Genomic DNA, 18,915 nt, shown 5'->3' with positions numbered 1-18,915 from the left:
CTGCCAGTTAGCAGTGGCGCCCGGCTTGCCTCTGAGTCGTACCAGGCCGTGCCAGGCCCTGGGGGGTATGGAGAGGTGGCAGGACTGATGACTCTTCTGGGCTGGTGTAGATGTATAATACTTCCAGTGCAGAGGCATTGAAGGTGAAGGGAAAAGGCAGTTCCACTGCTATGCAGAGGATTCACGTGACACTTGTGAAGCCACAGAAAGTCTGGAGGTCCTACTGAAGCCAGTCCAAGTATTAAATAAAACCCCTGAAGTACGCCGGTGAAGGGTAAAGTGAAGGGTGAAGCAAGACCGTATGCCCCAACTTCAGGCACACACAGAAAATCACGTTTTGGTCCCGCCTCTCAACTGTGTATTTGAAGTTGGGGCGTATGGTGTTGAACTGCTTCACTGCGAATATGAACTGCGAATACGTGCAGAGAGCCAGAATTTGGCTCCAAAATATGGCTCAGGCCTCGAAATTGGGATGTTTGAGATATTTTGAAAACTGCAGGGGGGTTTGGGCAAAATATGACCCACTGCCGCTTTCAGTACTTGGCATATGTTCGGTAAAAAAAAGTCGTAATTTCAAACTGCGAATACGTGCAGAGAGCCAGAATTTGGCTCCAAAATATGGCTCAGGCCTCGAAATTGGGATGTTTGAGATATTTTGAAAACTGCAGGGGGGTTTGGGCAAAATATGACCCACCTCCGCTTTCAGTAATTGGCATGTGTTCGGTAAAAAATTTCGTAATTTCAAACTGCGAATACGTGCAGAGAACCAGAATTTGGCTCAAAAATATCGCTCAGGCCTCGAAATTGGGATGTTTGAGATATTTTGAAAACTGCAGGGGGGTTTGGGCAAAATATGACCCACCGCCGCTTTCAGTAATTGGTATGTGTTCGGTAAAAAATTTCGTAATTTCAAACTGCGAATACGTGCAGAGAGCCAGAATTTAGCTCAAAAATATGGCTCAGGCCTCGAAATTGGGATATTTGAGATATTTTGAAAACTGCAGGGGGGTTTGGGCAAAATATGACCCACCGCCACTTTCAGTAATTGGCGTGTGTTCGGTAAAAAAATTCTTAATTTCAAACTGCGAATACGTGCAGAGAGCCAGAATTTGGCTCAAAAATATCGCTCAGGCCTCGAAATTGAGATGTTTGAGATATTTTGAAAACTGCAGGGGGGTTTGGGCAAAGTATGACCCACCGCCGCTTTCAGTAATTGGTATGTGTTCGGTAAAAAATTTCGTAATTTCAAACTGCGAATACGTGCAGAGAGCCAGAATTTGGCTCAATAATATGGCTCAGGCCTCGAAATTGGGATGTTTGAGATATTTTGAAAAATGCAGGGGGGTTTGGGCAAAATATGTCCCACTGCCGTTTTCAGTACTTGGCAGATGTTCTGTAAAAAAGTTGTATTTTCAAACTGCGAATACGTGCAGAGAGCCAGAATTTGGCTCCAAATTATGGCTCAGGCCTCGAAATTTGGATGTTTGAGATATTTTGAAAACTGCAGGGGGGTTTGGGCAAAGTATGACCCACCGCCGCTTTCAGTAATTGGCATGTGTTCGGTAAAAAATTTCGTAATTTCAAACTGCGAATACGTGCAGAGAGCCAGAATTTGGCTCAAAAATATCGCTCAGGCCTCGAAATTGGGATGTTTGAGATATTTTGAAAACTGCAGGGGGGTTTGGGCAAAGTATGACCCACCGCAGCTTTCAGTAATTGGTATGTGTTCGGTAAAAAATTTCGTAATTTCAAACTGCGAATACGTGCAGAGAGCCAGAATTTGGCTCAAAAATATGGCTCAGGCCTCGAAATTGGGATGTTTGAGATATTTTGAAAACTGCAGGGGGATTTGGGCAAAATATGACCCACTGCCGCTTTCAGTACTTGGCATGTGTTCGGTAAAAAAAAGTCGTAATTTCAAACTGCGAATACGTGCAGAGAGCCAGAATTTGGCTCCAAAATATGGCTCAGGCCCCGAAATTGGGATGTTTGAGATATTTTGAAAACTGCAGGAGGGTTTGGGCAAAAAATGTCCCATTGCCGCTTTCAGTACTTGGCAGATGTTCGGTAAAAAAAGTTGTATTTTCAAACTGCGAATACGTGCAGAGAGCCAGAATTTGGCTCCAAAATATGGCTCAGGCCTCGAAATTGGGATGTTTGAGATATTTTGAAAACTGCTGGGGGGTTTGGGCAAAATATGACCCACTGCCGCTTTCAGTACTTGGCATATGTTCGGTAAAAAAAAGTCGTAATTTCAAACTGCGAATACGTGCAGAGAGCCAAAATTTGTCTCAAAAATATGGCTCAGGCCTCGAAATTAGGATGTTTGGGATATTTTGAAAACTGCTGGGGGGTTTGGGCAAAATATGACCCACCGCCACATTCAGTACTTGGCATATGTTCGGTAAAAATATTCGTAATTTCAAACTTCGAATACGTGCAGAGAGCCAGAATTTGGCTCCAAAATATGGCTCAGGCCTCGAAATTGGAATGTTTGAGATATTTTGAAAACTGCAGGGGGGTTTGGGCAAAATATGACCCACCGCCTCTTTCAGTAATTGGCATGTGTTCGGTAAAAAATTGCGTAATTTCAAACTTCGAATACGTGCAGAGAGCCAGAATTTGGCTCCAAAATATGGCTCAGGCCTCGAAATTGGGATGTTTGAGATATTTTGAAAACTGCAGGGGGGTTTGGGCAAAATATGACCCACCGCCGCTTTCTGTAATTGGCATGTGTTCGGTAAAAAATGTTGTAATTTCAAACTGCGAATACATGCAGAGAGCCAGAATTTGGCTAAAAAATATGGCTCAGGCCTCGAAATTGGGATGTTTCAGATATTTTGAAATCTGCAGGGGGGTTTGGGCAAAATATGTCCCACTGCCGCTTTCAGTACTTGGCATATGTTCGGTAAAAAAGGTCGTATTTTCAAACTGCGAATACGTGCAGAGAGCCAGAATTTGGCTCCAAAATATGGCTCAGGCCTCGAAATTGAGATGTTTAGGATATTTTGAAAACTGCTGGGGGGTTTGGGCAAAATATGACCCACCGCCGCTTTCAGTACTTGGCATATGTTCAGTATAAAAAAGTCGTAATTTCAAACTGCGAATACGTGCAGAGAGCCAGAATTTAGCTCAAAAATATGGCTCAGGCCTCGAAATTGGGATATATGAGATATTTTGAAAACTGCAGGGGGGTTTGGGCAAAATATGACCCACCGCCACTTTCAGTAATTGGCATGTGTTCGGTAAAAATTTTCGTAATTTCAAACTGCGAATACGTGCAGAGAGCCAGAATTTGGCTCAAAAATATCGCTCAGGCCTCGAAATTGAGATGCTTGAGATATTTTGAAAACTGCAGGGGGGTTTGGGCAAAGTATGACCCACCGCCGCTTTCAGTAATTGGCATGTGTTCAGTAAAAAATTTCATAATTTCAAACTGCGAATACATGCAGAGAGCAAGAATTTGGCTAAAAAATATCGCTTAGGCCTCGAAATTGGGATGTTTGAGATATTTTAAAAACTGCAGGGGGGTTTGGGCAAAATATGTCCCACTGCCGCTTTCAGTACTTGGCAGATGTTCGGTAAAAAAAAGTCGTAATTTCAAACTGCGAATACGTGCAGAGAGCCAGAATTTGGCTCCAAAATATGGCTCAGGCCTCGAAATTTGGAGGTTTGAGATATTTTGAAAACTGCAGGGGGGTTTGGGCAAAATATGACCCACTGCCGCTTTCAGTAATTGGCATGTGTTCGGTAAAAAAATTTCGTAATTTCAAACTGCGAATACATGCAGAGAGCCAGAATTTGGCTCAAAAATATTGCTCAGGCCTCGAAATTGGGATGTTTGGGATATTTTGAAAACTGCTGGGGGGTTTGGGCAAAATATGACCCACCGCCACATTCAGTACTTGGCATATGTTCGGTAAAAAAATTTGTAATTTCAAACTTCGAATACGTGCAGAGAGCCAGAATTTGGCTCCAAAATATGACTCAGGCCTTGAAATTAGGATGTTTGAGATATTATTAAAACTGCAGGGGGGTTTGGGCAAAATATGACCCACCGCCGCTTTCAGTAATTGGCATGTGTTCGGTAAAAAATTTCGTAATTTCAAACTGCGAATACGTGCAGAGAGCCAGAATTTGGCTCCAAAATATGGCTCAGGCCTCGAAATTGGGATGTTTGAGATATTTTGAAAACTGCTGGGGGTTTTGGGCAAAATATGACCCACCGCCGCTCTCAGTACTTGGCATATGTTCAGTATAAAAAAGTCATAATTTCAAACTGCGAATACGTGCAGAGAGCCAGAATTTGGCTCCAAAATATGGCTCAGGCCTCGAAATTTGGATGTTTGAGATATTTTGAAAACTGCAGGGGGGTTTGGGCAAAATATGACCCACTGCCGCTTTCAGTAATTGGCATGTGTTCGGTAAAAAAATTTCGTAATTTCAAACTGCGAATACATGCAGAGAGCCAGAATTTGGCTCAAAAATATGGCTCAGGCCTCGAAATTGGGATGTTTGGGATATTTTAAAAACTGCTGGGGGGTTTGGGCAAAATATGACCCACCGCCACATTCAGTACTTGGCATATGTTCGGTAAAAAAAATTGTAATTTCAAACTTCGAATACGTGCAGAGAGCCAGAATTTGGCTCCAAAATATGACTCAGGCCTTGAAATTAGGATGTTTGAGATATTATTAAAACTGCAGGGGGGTTTGGGCAAAATATGACCCACCGCCGCTTTCAGTAATTGGCATGTGTTCGGTAAAAAATTTCGTAATTTCAAACTGCGAATACGTGCAGAGAGCCAGAATTTGGCTCAAAAATATCGCTCAGGCCTCGAAATTGGGATGTTTGAGATATTTTGAAAACTGCAGGGGGGTTTGGGCAAAATATGACCCACCGCCGCTTTCAGTAATTGGTATGTGTTCGGTAAAAAATTTCGTAATTTCAAACTGCGAATATGTGCAGAAAGCCAGAATTTAGCTCAAAAATATGGCTCAGGACTCGAAATTGGGATGTTTGAGATATTTTGAAAACTTCAGGGGGGTTTGGGCAAAATATGACCCACCGCCGCTTTCAGTTATTGGCATGTGTTCGGTAAAAAATTTCGTAATTTCAAACTGCGAATACGTGCAGAGAGCCAGAATTTGGCTCCAAGATATGGCTCAGGCCTCGAAATTGTGATGTTTGGGATATTTTGAAAACTGCTGGGGGGTTTGGGCAAAATATGACCCACCGCCGCTCTCAGTACTTGGCATATGTTCAGTATAAAAAAGTCATAATTTCAAACTGCGAATACGTGCAGAGAGCCAGAATTTGGCTCCAAAATATGGCTCAGGCCTCGAAATTTGGATGTTTGAGATATTTTGAAAACTGCAGGGGGGTTTGGGCAAAATATGACCCACTGCCGCTTTCAGTAATTGGTATGTGTTTGGTAAAAAAATTCCGTAATTTCAAACTGCGAATACATGCAGAGAGCCAGAATTTGGCTCAAAAATATGGCTCAGGCCTCGAAATTGGGATGTTTGGGATATTTTGAAAACTGCTGGGGGGTTTGGGCAAAATATGACCCACCGCCACATTCAGTACTTGGCATATGTTCGGTAAAAAAATTTGTAATTTCAAACTTCGAATACGTGAAGAGAGCCAGAATTTGGCTCCAAAATATGACTCAGGCCTTGAAATTAGGATGTTTGAGATATTATTAAAACTGCAGGGGGGTTTGGGCAAAATATGACCCACCGCCGCTTTCAGTAATTGGCATGTGTTCGGTAAAAAATTTCGTAATTTCAAACTGCGAATACGTGCAGAGAGCCAGAATTTGGCTCAAAAATATCGCTCAGGCCTCGAAATTGGGATGTTTGAGATATGTTGAAAACTGCAGGGGGGTTTGGGCAAAATATGACCCACCGCCGCTTTCAGTAATTGGTATGTGTTCGGTAAAAAATTTCGTAATTTCAAACTGCGAATACGTGCAGAGAGCCAGAATTTAGCTCAAAAATATGGCTCAGGACTCGAAATTGGGATGTTTGAGATATTTTGAAAACTTCAGGGGGGTTTCGGCAAAATATGACCCACCGCCGCTTTCAGTAATTGGCATGTGTTCGGTAAAAAATTTCGTAATTTCAAACTGCGAATACGTGCATAGAGCCAGAGTTTGGCTCCAAAATATGGCTCAGGCCTCGAAATTGGGATGTTTGAGATATTTTGAAAACTGCTGGGGGTTTTGGGCAAAATATGACCCACCGCCGCATTAAGTACTTGGCATATGTTCGGTAAAAAAAGTCGTAATTTCAAACTGCGAATACGTGCAGAGAGCCAGAGTTTGGCTCCAAAATATGGCTCAGGCCTCGAAATTGCGATGTTTGGGATATTTTGAAAACTGCTGGGGGGTTTGGGCAAAATATGACCCACCGCCGCTCTCAGTACTTGGCATATGTTCAGTATAAAAAAGTCGTAATTTTAAACTGCGAATACGTGCAGAGAGCCAGAATTTGGCTCCAAAATATGGCTCAGGCCTCGAAATTTGGATGTTTGAGATATTTTGAAAACTGCAGGGGGGTTTGGGCAAAATATGACCCACCACCGCTTTCAGTAATTGGCATGTGTTCGGTAAAAAAATTCGTAATTTCAAACTGCGAATACGTGCAGAGAGCCAGAATTTGGCTCAAAAATATGGCTCAGGCCTCGAAATTGGGATTTTGGGATATTTTGAAAACTGCTGGGGGGTTTGGGCAAAATATGACCCACCGCCACATTCAGTACTTGGCATATGTTCGGTAAAAAAATTTGTAATTTCAAACTTCGAATACGTGCAGAGAGCCAGAATTTGGCTCCAAAATATGACTCAGGCCTTGAAATTGGGATGTTTGAGATATTTTTAAAACTGCAGGGGGGTTTGGGCAAAATATGTCCCACTGCTGCTTTCAGTACTTCGCAGATGTTCGGTAAAAAAAGCTGTATTTTCAAACTGCGAATACGTGCAGAGAGCCAGAATTTGGCTCCAAAATATGGCTCAGGCCTCGAAATTGGGATGTTTGAGATATTTTGAAAACTGCAGGGGGGTTTGGCAAAATATGACCCACTGCCGCTTTCAGTACTTGGCATATGTTCGGTAAAAAAAAAATCGTAATTTCAAACTTCGAATACGTGCAGAGAGCCAGAATTTGGCTCCAAAATATGGCTCAGGCCTCGAAATTGGGATGTTTGAGATATTTTGAAAACTGCAGGGGGGTTTGGGTAAAATACATGTATGACCCACTGCCGCTTTCAGTACTTGGCATATGTTCGGTAAAAAAAAATCGTAATTTCAAACTGCGAATACGTGCAGAGAGCCAGAATTTGGCTCCAAAATATGGCTCAGGCCTCGAAATTGGGATGTTTGAGATATTTTGAAAACTGCAGGGGGTTTTGGGCAAAGTATAACCTACCGCCGCTTTCAGTAATTGGCATGTGTTCGGTAAAAAATTTCGTAATTTCAAACTGCGAATACGTGCAGAGAGGCAGAATTTGGCTCCAAAATATGGCTCAGGCCTCGAAATTGGGATGTTTGAGATATTTTGAAAATTTGCAGGAGGGTTTGGGCAAAAAATGTCCCACTGCCGCTTTCAGTACTTGGCATATGTTCGGTAAAAAAAAAATCGAAATTTCAAACTTCGAATACGTGCAGAGAGCCAGAATTTGGCTCCAAAATATGGCTCAGGCCTCGAAATTGGGATGTTTGAGATATTTTGAAAACTGCAGGGGGGTTTGGGTAAAATACATGTATGACCCACTGCCGCTTTCAGTACTTGGCATATGTTCGGTAAAAAAAAATCGTAATTTCAAACTGCGAATACGTGCAGAGAGCCAGAATTTGGCTCCAAAATATGGCTCAGGCCTCGAAATTGGGATGTTTGAGATATTTTGAAAACTGCAGGGGGGTTTGGGTAAAATACATGTATGACCCACTGCCGCTTTCAGTACTTGGCATATGTTCGGTAAAAAAAAATCGTAATTTCAAACTGCGAATACGTGCAGAGAGCCAGAATTTGGCTCCAAAATATGGCTCAGGCCTCGAAATTGGGATGTTTGAGATATTTTGAAAACTGCAGGGGGGTTTGGGCAAAATATGACCCACCGCCGCTCTCAGTAATTGGTATGTGTTCGGTAAAAAATTTCATAATTTCAAACTGCGAATACGTGCAGAGAGCCAGAATTTGGCTCCAAAATATGGCTCAGGCCTCGAAATTGGGATGTTTGAGATATTTTGAAAATTTGCAGGAGGGTTTGGGCAAAAAATGTCCCACTGCCGCTTTCAGTACTTGGCATATGTTCGGTAAAAAAAAAATCGTAATTTCAAACTTCGAATACGTGCAGAGAGCCAGAATTTGGCTCCAAAATATGGCTCAGGCCTCGAAATTGGGATGTTTGAGATATTTTGAAAACTGCAGGGGGGTTTGGGTAAAATACATGTATGACCCACTGCCACTTTCAGTACTTGGCATATGTTCGGTAAAAAAAAATCGTAATTTCAAACTGCGAATACGTGCAGAGAGCCAGAATTTGGCTCCAAAATATGGCTCAGGCCTCGAAATTGGGATGTTTGAGATATTTTGAAAACTGCAGGGGGTTTTGGGCAAAGTATAACCTACCGCCGCTTTCAGTAATTGGCATGTGTTCGGTAAAAAATTTCGTAATTTCAAACTGCGAATACGTGCAGAGAGGCAGAATTTGGCTCCAAAATATGGCTCAGGCCTCGAAATTGGGATGTTTGAGATATTTTGAAAACTGCAGGGGGGTTTGGGCAAAATATGACCCACCGCCGCTCTCAGTAATTGGTATGTGTTCGGTAAAAAATTTCATAATTTCAAACTGCGAATACGTGCAGAGAGCCAGAATTTGGCTCCAAAATATGGCTCAGGCCTCGAAATTGGGATGTTTGAGATATTTTGAAAATTTGCAGGAGGGTTTGGGCAAAAAATGTCCCACTGCCGCTTTCAGTACTTGGCAGATGTTCGGTAAAAAATTTCGTAATTTCAAACTGCGAATACATGCAGAGAGCCAGAATTTGGCTCAAAAATATGGCTCAGGCCTCGAAATTGGGATGTTTGGGATATTTTAAAAACTGCTGGTGGGTTTGGGCAAAATATGACCCACCGCCACATTCAGTACTTGGCATATGTTCGGTAAAAAAATTTGTAATTTCAAACTTCGAATACGTGCAGAGAGCCAGAATTTGGCTCCAAAATATGACTCAGGCCTTGAAATTAGGATGTTTGAGATATTATTAAAACTGCAGGGGGGTTTGGGCAAAATATGACCCACCGCCGCTTTCAGTAATTGGCATGTGTTCGGTAAAAAATTTCGTAATTTCAAACTGCGAATACGTGCAGAGAGCCAAAATTTGGCTCAAAAATATCGCTCAGGCCTCGAAATTGGGATGTTTGAGATATTTTGAAAACTGCAGGGGGGTTTGGGCAAAATATGACCCACCGCCGCTTTCAGTAATTGGTATGTGTTCGGTAAAAAATTTCGTAATTTCAAACTGCGAATATGTGCAGAGAGCCAGAATTTAGCTCAAAAATATGGCTCAGGACTCGAAATTGGGATGTTTGAGATATTTTGAAAACTTCAGGGGGGTTTGGGCAAAATATGACCCACCGCCGCTTTCAGTAATTGGCATGTGTTCGGTAAAAAATTTCGTAATTTCAAACTGCGAATACGTGCAGAGAGCCAGAATTTGGCTCCAAGATATGGCTCAGGCCTCGAAATTGCGATGTTTGGGATATTTTGAAAACTGCTGGGGGGTTTGGGCAAAATATGACCCACCGCCGCTCTCAGTACTTGGCATATGTTCAGTATAAAAAAGTCATAATTTCAAACTGCGAATACGTGCAGAGAGCCAGAATTTGGCTCCAAAATATGGCTCAGGCCTCGAAATTTGGATGTTTGAGATATTTTGAAAACTGCAGGGGGGTTTGGGCAAAATATGACCCACTGCCGCTTTCAGTAATTGGTATGTGTTCGGTAAAAAAATTTCGTAATTTCAAACTGCGAATACATGCAGAGAGCCAGAATTTGGCTCAAAAATATGGCTCAGGCCTTGAAATTGGGATGTTTGGGATATTTTGAAAACTGCTGGGGGGTTTGGGCAAAATATGACCCACCGCCACATTCAGTACTTGGCATATGTTCGGTAAAAAAATTTGTAATTTCAAACTTCGAATACGTGAAGAGAGCCAGAATTTGGCTCCAAAATATGACTCAGGCCTTGAAATTAGGATGTTTGAGATATTATTAAAACTGCAGGGGGGTTTGGGCAAAATATGACCCACCGCCGCTTTCAGTAATTGGCATGTGTTCGGTAAAAAATTTCGTAATTTCAAACTGCGAATACGTGCAGAGAGCCAGAATTTGGCTCAAAAATATCGCTCAGGCCTCGAAATTGGGATGTTTGAGATATGTTGAAAACTGCAGGGGGGTTTGGGCAAAATATGACCCACCGCCGCTTTCAGTAATTGGTATGTGTTCGGTAAAAAATTTCGTAATTTCAAACTGCGAATACGTGCAGAGAGCCAGAATTTAGCTCAAAAATATGGCTCAGGACTCGAAATTGGGATGTTTGAGATATTTTGAAAACTTCAGGGGGGTTTGGGCAAAATATGACCCACCGCCGCTTTCAGTAATTGGCATGTGTTCGGTAAAAAATTTCGTAATTTCAAACTGCGAATACGTGCAGAGAGCCAGAGTTTGGCTCCAAAATATGGCTCAGGCCTCGAAATTGGGATGTTTGAGATATTTTGAAAACTGCTGGGGGTTTTGGGCAAAATATGACCCACCGCCGCATTAAGTACTTGGCATATGTTCGGTAAAAAAAGTCGTAATTTCAAACTGCGAATACGTGCAGAGAGCCAGAGTTTGGCTCCAAAATATGGCTCAGGCCTCGAAATTGCGATGTTTGGGATATTTTGAAAACTGCTGGGGGGTTTGGGTAAAATATGACCCACCGCCGCTTTCAGTACTTGGCATATGTTCAGTATAAAAAAGTCGTAATTTCAAACTGCGAATACGTGCAGAGAGCCAGAATTTGGCTCCAAAATATGGCTCAGGCCTCGAAATTTGGATGTTTGAGATATTTTGAAAACTGCAGGGGGGTTTGGGCAAAATATGACCCACCACCGCTTTCAGTAATTGGCATGTGTTCGGTAAAAAATTTCGTAATTTCAAGCTGCGAATACGTGCAGAGAGCCAGAATTTGGCTCAAAAATATGGCTCAGGCCTCGAAATTGGGATGTTTGGGATATTTTGAAAACTGCTGGGGGGTTTGGGCAAAATATGACCCACCGCCACATTCAGTACTTGGCATATGTTCGGTAAAAAAATTTGTAATTTCAAACTTCGAATACGTGCAGAGAGCCAGAATTTGGCTCCAAAATATGACTCAGGCCTTGAAATTGGGATGTTTGAGATATTTTTAAAACTGCAGGGGGGTTTGGGCAAAATATGACCCACCGCCGCTTTCAGTAATTGGCATGTGTTCGGTAAAAAATTTCGTAATTTCAAACTGCGAATATGTGCAGAGAGCCAGAATTTGGCTCAAAAATATCGCTCAGGCCTCGAAATTGGGATGTTTGAGGTATTTTGAAAACTGCAGTGGGGTTTGGGCAAAATATGTCCCACTGCTGCTTTCAGTACTTCGCAGATGTTCGGTAAAAAAAGCTGTATTTTCAAACTGCGAATACGTGCAGAGAGCCAGAATTTGGCTCCAAAATATGGCTCAGGCCTCGAAATTGGGATGTTTGAGATATTTTGAAAACTGCAGGGGGGTTTGGCAAAATATGACCCACTGCCGCTTTCAGTACTTGGCATATGTTCGGTAAAAAAAAGTCGTAATTTCAAACTTCGAATACGTGCAGAGAGCCAGAATTTGGCTCCAAAATATGGCTCAGGCCTCGAAATTGGGATGTTTGAGATATTATGAAAACTGCAGGGGGGTTTGGGCAAAATACATGTATGACCCACTGCCGCTTTCAGTACTTGGCATATGTTCGGTAAAAAAAAATCGTAATTTCAAACTGCGAATACGTGCAGAGAGCCAGAATTTGGCTCCAAAATATGGCTCAGGCCTCGAAATTGGGATGTTTGAGATATTTTGAAAACTACAGGGGGTTTTGGGCAAAGTATAACCTACCGCCGCTTTCAGTAATTGGCATGTGTTCGGTAAAAAATTTCGTAATTTCAAACTGCGAATACGTGCAGAGAGGCAGAATTTGGCTCCAAAATATGGCTCAGGCCTCGAAATTGGGATGTTTGAGATATTTTGAAAACTGCAGGGGGGTTTGGGCAAAATATGACCCACCGCCGCTCTCAGTAATTGGTATGTGTTCTGTAAAAAATGTCATAATTTCAAACTGCGAATACGTGCAGAGAGCCAGAATTTGGCTCCAAAATATGGCTCAGGCCTCGAAATTGGGATGTTTGAGATATTTTAAAAATTTGCAGGAGGGTTTGGGCAAAAAATGTCCCACTGCCGCTTTCAGTACTTGGCAGATGTTCGGTAAAAAAAGTTGTATTTTCAAACTGCGAATACGTGCAGAGAGCCAGAATTTGGCTCCAAAATATGGCTCAGGCCTCGAAATTGGGATGTTTGAGATATTTTGAAAACTGCAGGGGGGTTTGGGCAAAGTATGACCCACCGCCGCTTTCAGTAATTGGCATGTGTTCGGTAAAAAAAATTGTAATTTCAAACTGCGAATACGTGCAGAGAGCCAGAATTTGGCTCAAAAATATGGCTCAGGCCTCGAAATTGGGATGTTTGGGATATTTTGAAAACTGCTGGGGGGTTTGGGCAAAATATGACCCACCGCTGCATTTAGTACTTGGCATATGTTCGGTAAAAAAAAAGTCGTAATTTCAAACTGCGAATACGTGCAGAGAGCCAGAATTTGGCTCAAAAATATCTCTCAGGCCTCGAAATTGGGATGTTTGAGATATTTTGAAAACTGCAGGGGGGTTTGGGCAAAATATGACCCACCGCCGCTCTCAGTAATTGGTATGTGTTCGGTTAAAAATTTCGTAATTTCAAACTGCGAATACGTGCAGAGAGCCAGAATTTGGCTCAAAAATATGGCTCAGGCCTCGAAATTGGGATGTTTGAGATATTTTGAAATCTGCAGGGGGGTTTGAGCAAAATATGTCCCACTGCCGCTTTCAGTACTTGGCATATGTTCGGTAAAAAAGGTCGTATTTTCAAACTGCGAATACGTGCAGAGAGCCAGAATTTGGCTCCAAAATATGGCTCAGGCCTCGAAATTTGGATGTTTGAGATATTTTTAAAACTGCAGGGGGGTTTGGGCAAAATATGACCCACCGCCGCTTTCAGTAATTGGCATGTGTTCGGTAAAAAATTTCGTAATTTCAAACTGCGAATACGTTCAGAGAGCCAGAATTTGGCTCCAAAATATGGCTCAGGCCTCGAAATTGGCATGTTTGGGATATTTTGAAAACTGGTGGGGGTTTTGGGCAAAATATGACCCACCGACGCATAAAGTACTTGGCATATGTTCGGTAAAAAAAGTCGTAATTTCAAACTGCGAATACGTGCAGAGAGCCAGAATTTGGCTCCAAAATATGGCTCAGGCCTCGAAATTGGGATGTTTGGGATATTTTGAAAACTGCTGGGGGGTTTGGGCAAAATATGACCCACCGCCACATTCAGTACTTGGCATATGTTCGGTAAAAAATTTCGTAATTTCAAACTGCGAATACGTGCAGAGAGCCAGAATTTGGCTCAAAAAAATGGCTCAAGCCTCGAAATTGGGATGTTTGGGATATTTTGAAAACCGCTGGGGGGTTTAGGGAAAATATGACCCACTGCCGCTTTCAATACTTTGCATATGTTCGGTAAAAAAAAGTCGTAATTTCAAACTGCGAATACGTGCAGAGAGCCAGAATTTGGCTCAGGCCTCGAAATTGGGATGTTTGAGATATTTTGAAAACTGCTGGGTGTTTTGGGCAAAATATGACCCACTGCCGCTTTCAGTAATTGGCATATTATTGGTATAAAAAGTCGGAATTTCAAACTGCGAATACGTGCAGAGAGCCAAAATTTGGGTGAAAAATCTTGTTCAGGTCTCAGATTTGCGATATTTCCGATATTCATACTCCCCCACTTTTCCCTTCACTCCCCCATACTACCCCATTTTCCCCCATATTCCCCCACTTTCCCCCCATACTCTATGTATGAGGAGTGTGGGGAAAAGTGGAGGAGTATGGGGGAAGTGAGGGGGGAAGAGGAGTGAGGGGGGAGGAGGAGTTAGGGGGTAGTAGTGAGGGGTGCGAGTGAAGCGGAGGAGGAGTGCGGGCGTAGGGTGTAGAAGGGAAGAGTGAAGAGGCAGGAGGAAGGGGGAGGAGTGAGAGGGTAATAGGGAGGAATGAGGGGGTAGCAGGGAGGAATGAGAGGGCAGGAGGGAGGAATGAAGGGGTAGGAGGGAAGGCAGGAGTGAGGGAGTAGAAGGGAGTTAGGGGGTATGTAGGAGGGGTAGGTATGACCTGGCTATATTGGTCATGTCATGTCAGAGTTTTGCACGCTGAATGCACAAAGACCGTTTCTTTATTTATTGTTATCACATACCTCATGGGGAAGTGGATAGGCAAACACTCATCCAGTTAAACTTGCCTCGTAGTACTTTCATAGCTCGGTAATTTGTATTCTGGTAAGCAGAATCTCCAAATAAATGGACGTTTAAAGCGCATCCCTATTTGGTTTTAAAAGTTTGTACCGATTGAGAAACTCGGCTTAAATAGTCTAACACCAGAAATGTTATTATTCAGTTTAGTCGCCTAATGGACATACAAGGACTAGACATTACCAGGCATTCCTGTATACCTTACCTTATGCTGTATAACATTGCCACAACCCTGGGTTTTATTGATTTAAATGGCCACAGGGAGTGGTAGAAAATTGCGGGTTATAATGTTATTAGTTTATCTACTGTGGTGACAAGTGGGCTGACTGATGTCCGTTGACACCTGTATCGTGCTTCAGTTTACTCGCCAGATCGTCCTGTCACGGGACTCGTCTGTAGGAAGTATATCAAAATTTCTTGGATCATTAATAGCATAAGACTTGGGGTAGGAGAGGGCTGCAGTGTTTGTCGTGGCCCTCAGTTGTTCCTGGTATTAGTCGACTTAGTTTTAGAAATATTTTTGTTGGCCAGTGTTGAAGTTGTTTGAAAATAGATGTGTTTTTCTAAAGAGAGTGGGGGTGTCCATGCTTGGATACAGTTATCTAAGTGATAATAGATATCTGGTGTATAAGTGTGTTAACAGTAGAATAACTACCTTCTTTTCCTTAAAGTCAAAATGTCGCTAAATTATTTCAAAAGTTTTGTTAGTGATTGTGATGTTAGTGCAGCAACTTTTGGTTAATGATGGATTCTTGCTCAAAGGTCCTTTATTTCATTGTTCTGCTTCATTTTAATGTTAATGTGGTAGTTGTGATATGGATTGTTCTGGCTCACCTCTAAGGTTTTGCAATGTTAAACGTATATTAAGAAGAATTTGCCAGTCTTTGAACCATTTTTAGAGTTCGTGTAGATCTTTGTAAAGACTCGATATAATAGTTTCATGTTCTTTATACCATAAATCTTGGCGTCATCTGCAAATTTGATGTGGTTTTTAATATTTTGATTTGTTATTGATGTATATAAGGTATAGACCCTTGTGGTATGCCTCCAGTCAAATCTGTTTCGGAGGAACCTTTAATTTCTTTGGTTTAATTAAGCCTTTGTTTTTATCCTTTCTACCATTTATTCTATGTGCCTGGTATTTTATTCCTAGTGTTTCATATGTTGCTTTAGCAAACAAAGTACTTGTGTACCAATAGTCTTGTGCGAATAGCTGGTTATCTTTAAAAAAAAGTTCATTTTTTAACAAACCGTTTTGTTGATTTTACAAGACTGAATGAATCTCCCCTTCAGGACCTTGCAGATGTGAGGTTAAAGTAATCAGAATTTTTCTGCTTGGCAGTTTAAAAAATTTAAGTGACATTTGAAATCCAGATAAAGTTGAGAATAGCTTTGAACCTATATAGTGAGTTTAAGTGGCAATAAGTTTGAATGGAAAGTTCATTTAAGAGCTTAGATTGAATTCTAGGTATCTGAAGTTTTTATAATTTTAGTTTGAAAAGCTCTTCCCATTTATGGTGCTTGTTACAGGCAGTGTATGTATACACTATCTTTAAATAGTTATATTCAGCAGCTTGAAACATTTGTGGTAATGGATTGTCTGACGTGTGAATTTAGTGTTGATTCCAAATGTTTGGTAGACATTTCATAGTGCAGCAAATATTAACACAGATTGAACATTTCTAAAGTTTTTTCTTTTCTTAGACTAGTAGAAAATTGTAGTGTTTGGTCTCATTTGATATTGTCCAGCATTAGACAATATTGTTAGCAAGTATGAAAGTAGTAGTTTCCTGTAGAGTTTTAATACATAATCAATGTGATTACTATAATGGGCTAAGGTGTGACATTTAGTAAGGCACATTAAACTAAATTTAGTTTTTTTTCAATCTTGCCATTGACTTAAATTTTTACATAAGCTATGCAACATCATTGATAAGTGGAAGTTTAGCCCATACATTTGTTTTAGAAGTGAAATTTGGTAGTTATATTATAAATTATTTTAAATTTTGTTATCAGGTTAATTCAGTTTGGAATGCAAAGTTTTAAAAAGTGGTCAAAATGATTTCATTTTTGTATGCTTAAGATGCTCATGTGTAAGTTTATAATAGCTTTATGAAGTTTAAGTTCTCATAAACTACATTAGCTTTATGAAAACTTATAACTCTTATACATGCAGGTTTAAATTAATGCATTATATCAGTTTTCTTTAGATGTCATTGTTAGGAAGACTGCATTGGTAATAAATTTCAAGCATAGTTGAATTATAGCTACTTTCAGGATAAAGTACATATAGTTTTATTAAATAGTATACAATATAACTACCTGAAACAAAATTAGACTTCAAAGGCAAAGAAAATGTCCAGAGTACCAAAGACATCATCCACCTGTAAAAGAAAAATAATGAGTGTCCCTGTTCAATATACTAACACCTACCAATTAGCCAATAATTTTCACTTTAGTAAGTTATTTAAATTTCAGAAGTTCTTCAGATGTTAGACTTTGCATCAGGAATAATCAGTAATTTCCAGCATGATAGAATCATTGATAATTTCAGGATAAAGTACAGTATAAAGTAGTTTCATTAGAATATTTATTGCATAGTATACAGTGTAACATCTAATATTGACTATTGTCCATTTCAGGTTGTGGGAAGCTGCTCCTCCTAGATGCAATCCACTGAAGACTCCAAAAGATCATCAAGGCCCAGGAAAACTCCAGAGTACCAAGGACATCATCCACCTGTAAAAGAAAAATAAAGTATATCAAACAGGGACACATTTTATTAACAAACACCTATCTATAAGCACCAAAACCCCTAAGTCCCAATCTTTTAACATTGGCTCAGCCAGGCCTACCCCTTACCTGTATTTTGAGGCAGGACTTGTTGGCTGAAAGAGTGCATCACATCTTTTGGTTTAGTGCCCTCAACATGATGTACATAGGCTAAGCCTATGTACATCATGTTCCAGGCACTAAACCTCTGGATGTATCCACTCTTTCAGTGAACAAGCCCTGTAGTTATTAACAATGTTTGCACATTGTTAAGGGTCCCTACACCTATGCAATTCTAGTCCATCTATTGGATGGGTAGTAGAGCCAGGCTCTGAAAAAGCCAAGCCAGGGAAATCTGCAAGACTGCCTGGTCCCCTTCTATGAAATGGGGTAGGATCAGTACAAACTGCATCAATCCCTGCAGGTGGTAACAGTAGGACTTTGGTACACATCTATAAATGGACTAGATGAAAAAGAAAGTGAATTAATTATTTGATATAGCTAAAACATGTAATTCAACATACCAGCTTATTGGATTTGTAGAGTAGAATAGCCTCACTGCTTTGGTACCATTGTAATCTTCATTAGCACCTGAAACACATTTAACCAAATTACCTTATAAATTCTGTATTGGGCTAATTTTACTTAAGTCTCTTTGAAAATTCACAATGGATAATGTTCATTTAATCTTGCAATATTAACATTTTAGTGGATTTTGTCACTAATGCTTATCAAGCAAAAAACAGACATTAAACTTAGTTTGAGTAGCCAAATACATCAGTGGAGAACAATACTTTAGACTTTAATGGCAATTTTTAATTTACATTATCTACATGCAACCATTTCAAATTATCTTTACCTATAATGCTAGATTGTTTAACTTTACTGTTTAAAATAATGTTTACCACACCTTATTCTGAATGTCAAGCATTCAACACTTTCAAACTCCAGGATGTAGTTCTGCACTTCCCAATCCATATTCTGAAAGAAAAAGTCTATTTAAACTTCAATTATATTAAAAACATGACATACAGTTACCAGTTAATTTTTTACTTGCAGTTATGAACATATCCTTTTAAGTTAAACATTTTGATGAACAAATCCATGAGGATTCAAACCTATATCCAACTGCAGGAGCCATGAGCAAATAATTATCAAAAGGCACCAAACCAGGAATGCTAGAGCCATGAGGTCAGTAGGCCTCCCAGTCTTTCTTTTACCTTGTCATGGTACATGTGCAATCTTCACACATTTCAACCATCACAGCCCTTTTAGATTTTTTCATTTGAGATATCTGTGCAATTTATAGATTGCAGACTTTTAGCCAAATAATTAAAAACCAAACTAACCAAACACATTAAGCAAACCAATTACATTTTAAATATTTATATACCTTCGGATTTTATTCCATTTAAGAATTAACACTTTACATTTTAAATTTTCTTTATGCTATTCAAAGCAATTCCTGCAAGGA

The 18,915-nt window shown here is 40.6% G+C and overlaps 1 protein-coding gene across 1 annotated transcript in view; it reads left to right on the top strand.

The window, feature by feature from the left end:
- LOC123774939 (ATP-dependent RNA helicase Ddx1-like) overlaps positions 1-17,439 on the top strand; it is a 40,209-nt gene extending 22,770 nt beyond the window's left edge. Inside the window, exon 13 of the mRNA XM_069319085.1 lies at positions 17,312-17,439. The gene's annotated coding sequence lies outside the window, so the exon portion shown is untranslated. The remainder of the gene's footprint in view (positions 1-17,311) is intronic.
- The last annotated feature ends 1,476 nt before the right edge of the window (positions 17,440-18,915 follow it).

Source organism: Procambarus clarkii, chromosome 92, assembly GCF_040958095.1.
Source record: "Procambarus clarkii isolate CNS0578487 chromosome 92, FALCON_Pclarkii_2.0, whole genome shotgun sequence".
Classification (NCBI taxonomy): Eukaryota; Metazoa; Arthropoda; class Malacostraca; order Decapoda; family Cambaridae; genus Procambarus; species Procambarus clarkii.
This window is presented reverse-complemented; position numbering and strand designations above follow the sequence as displayed.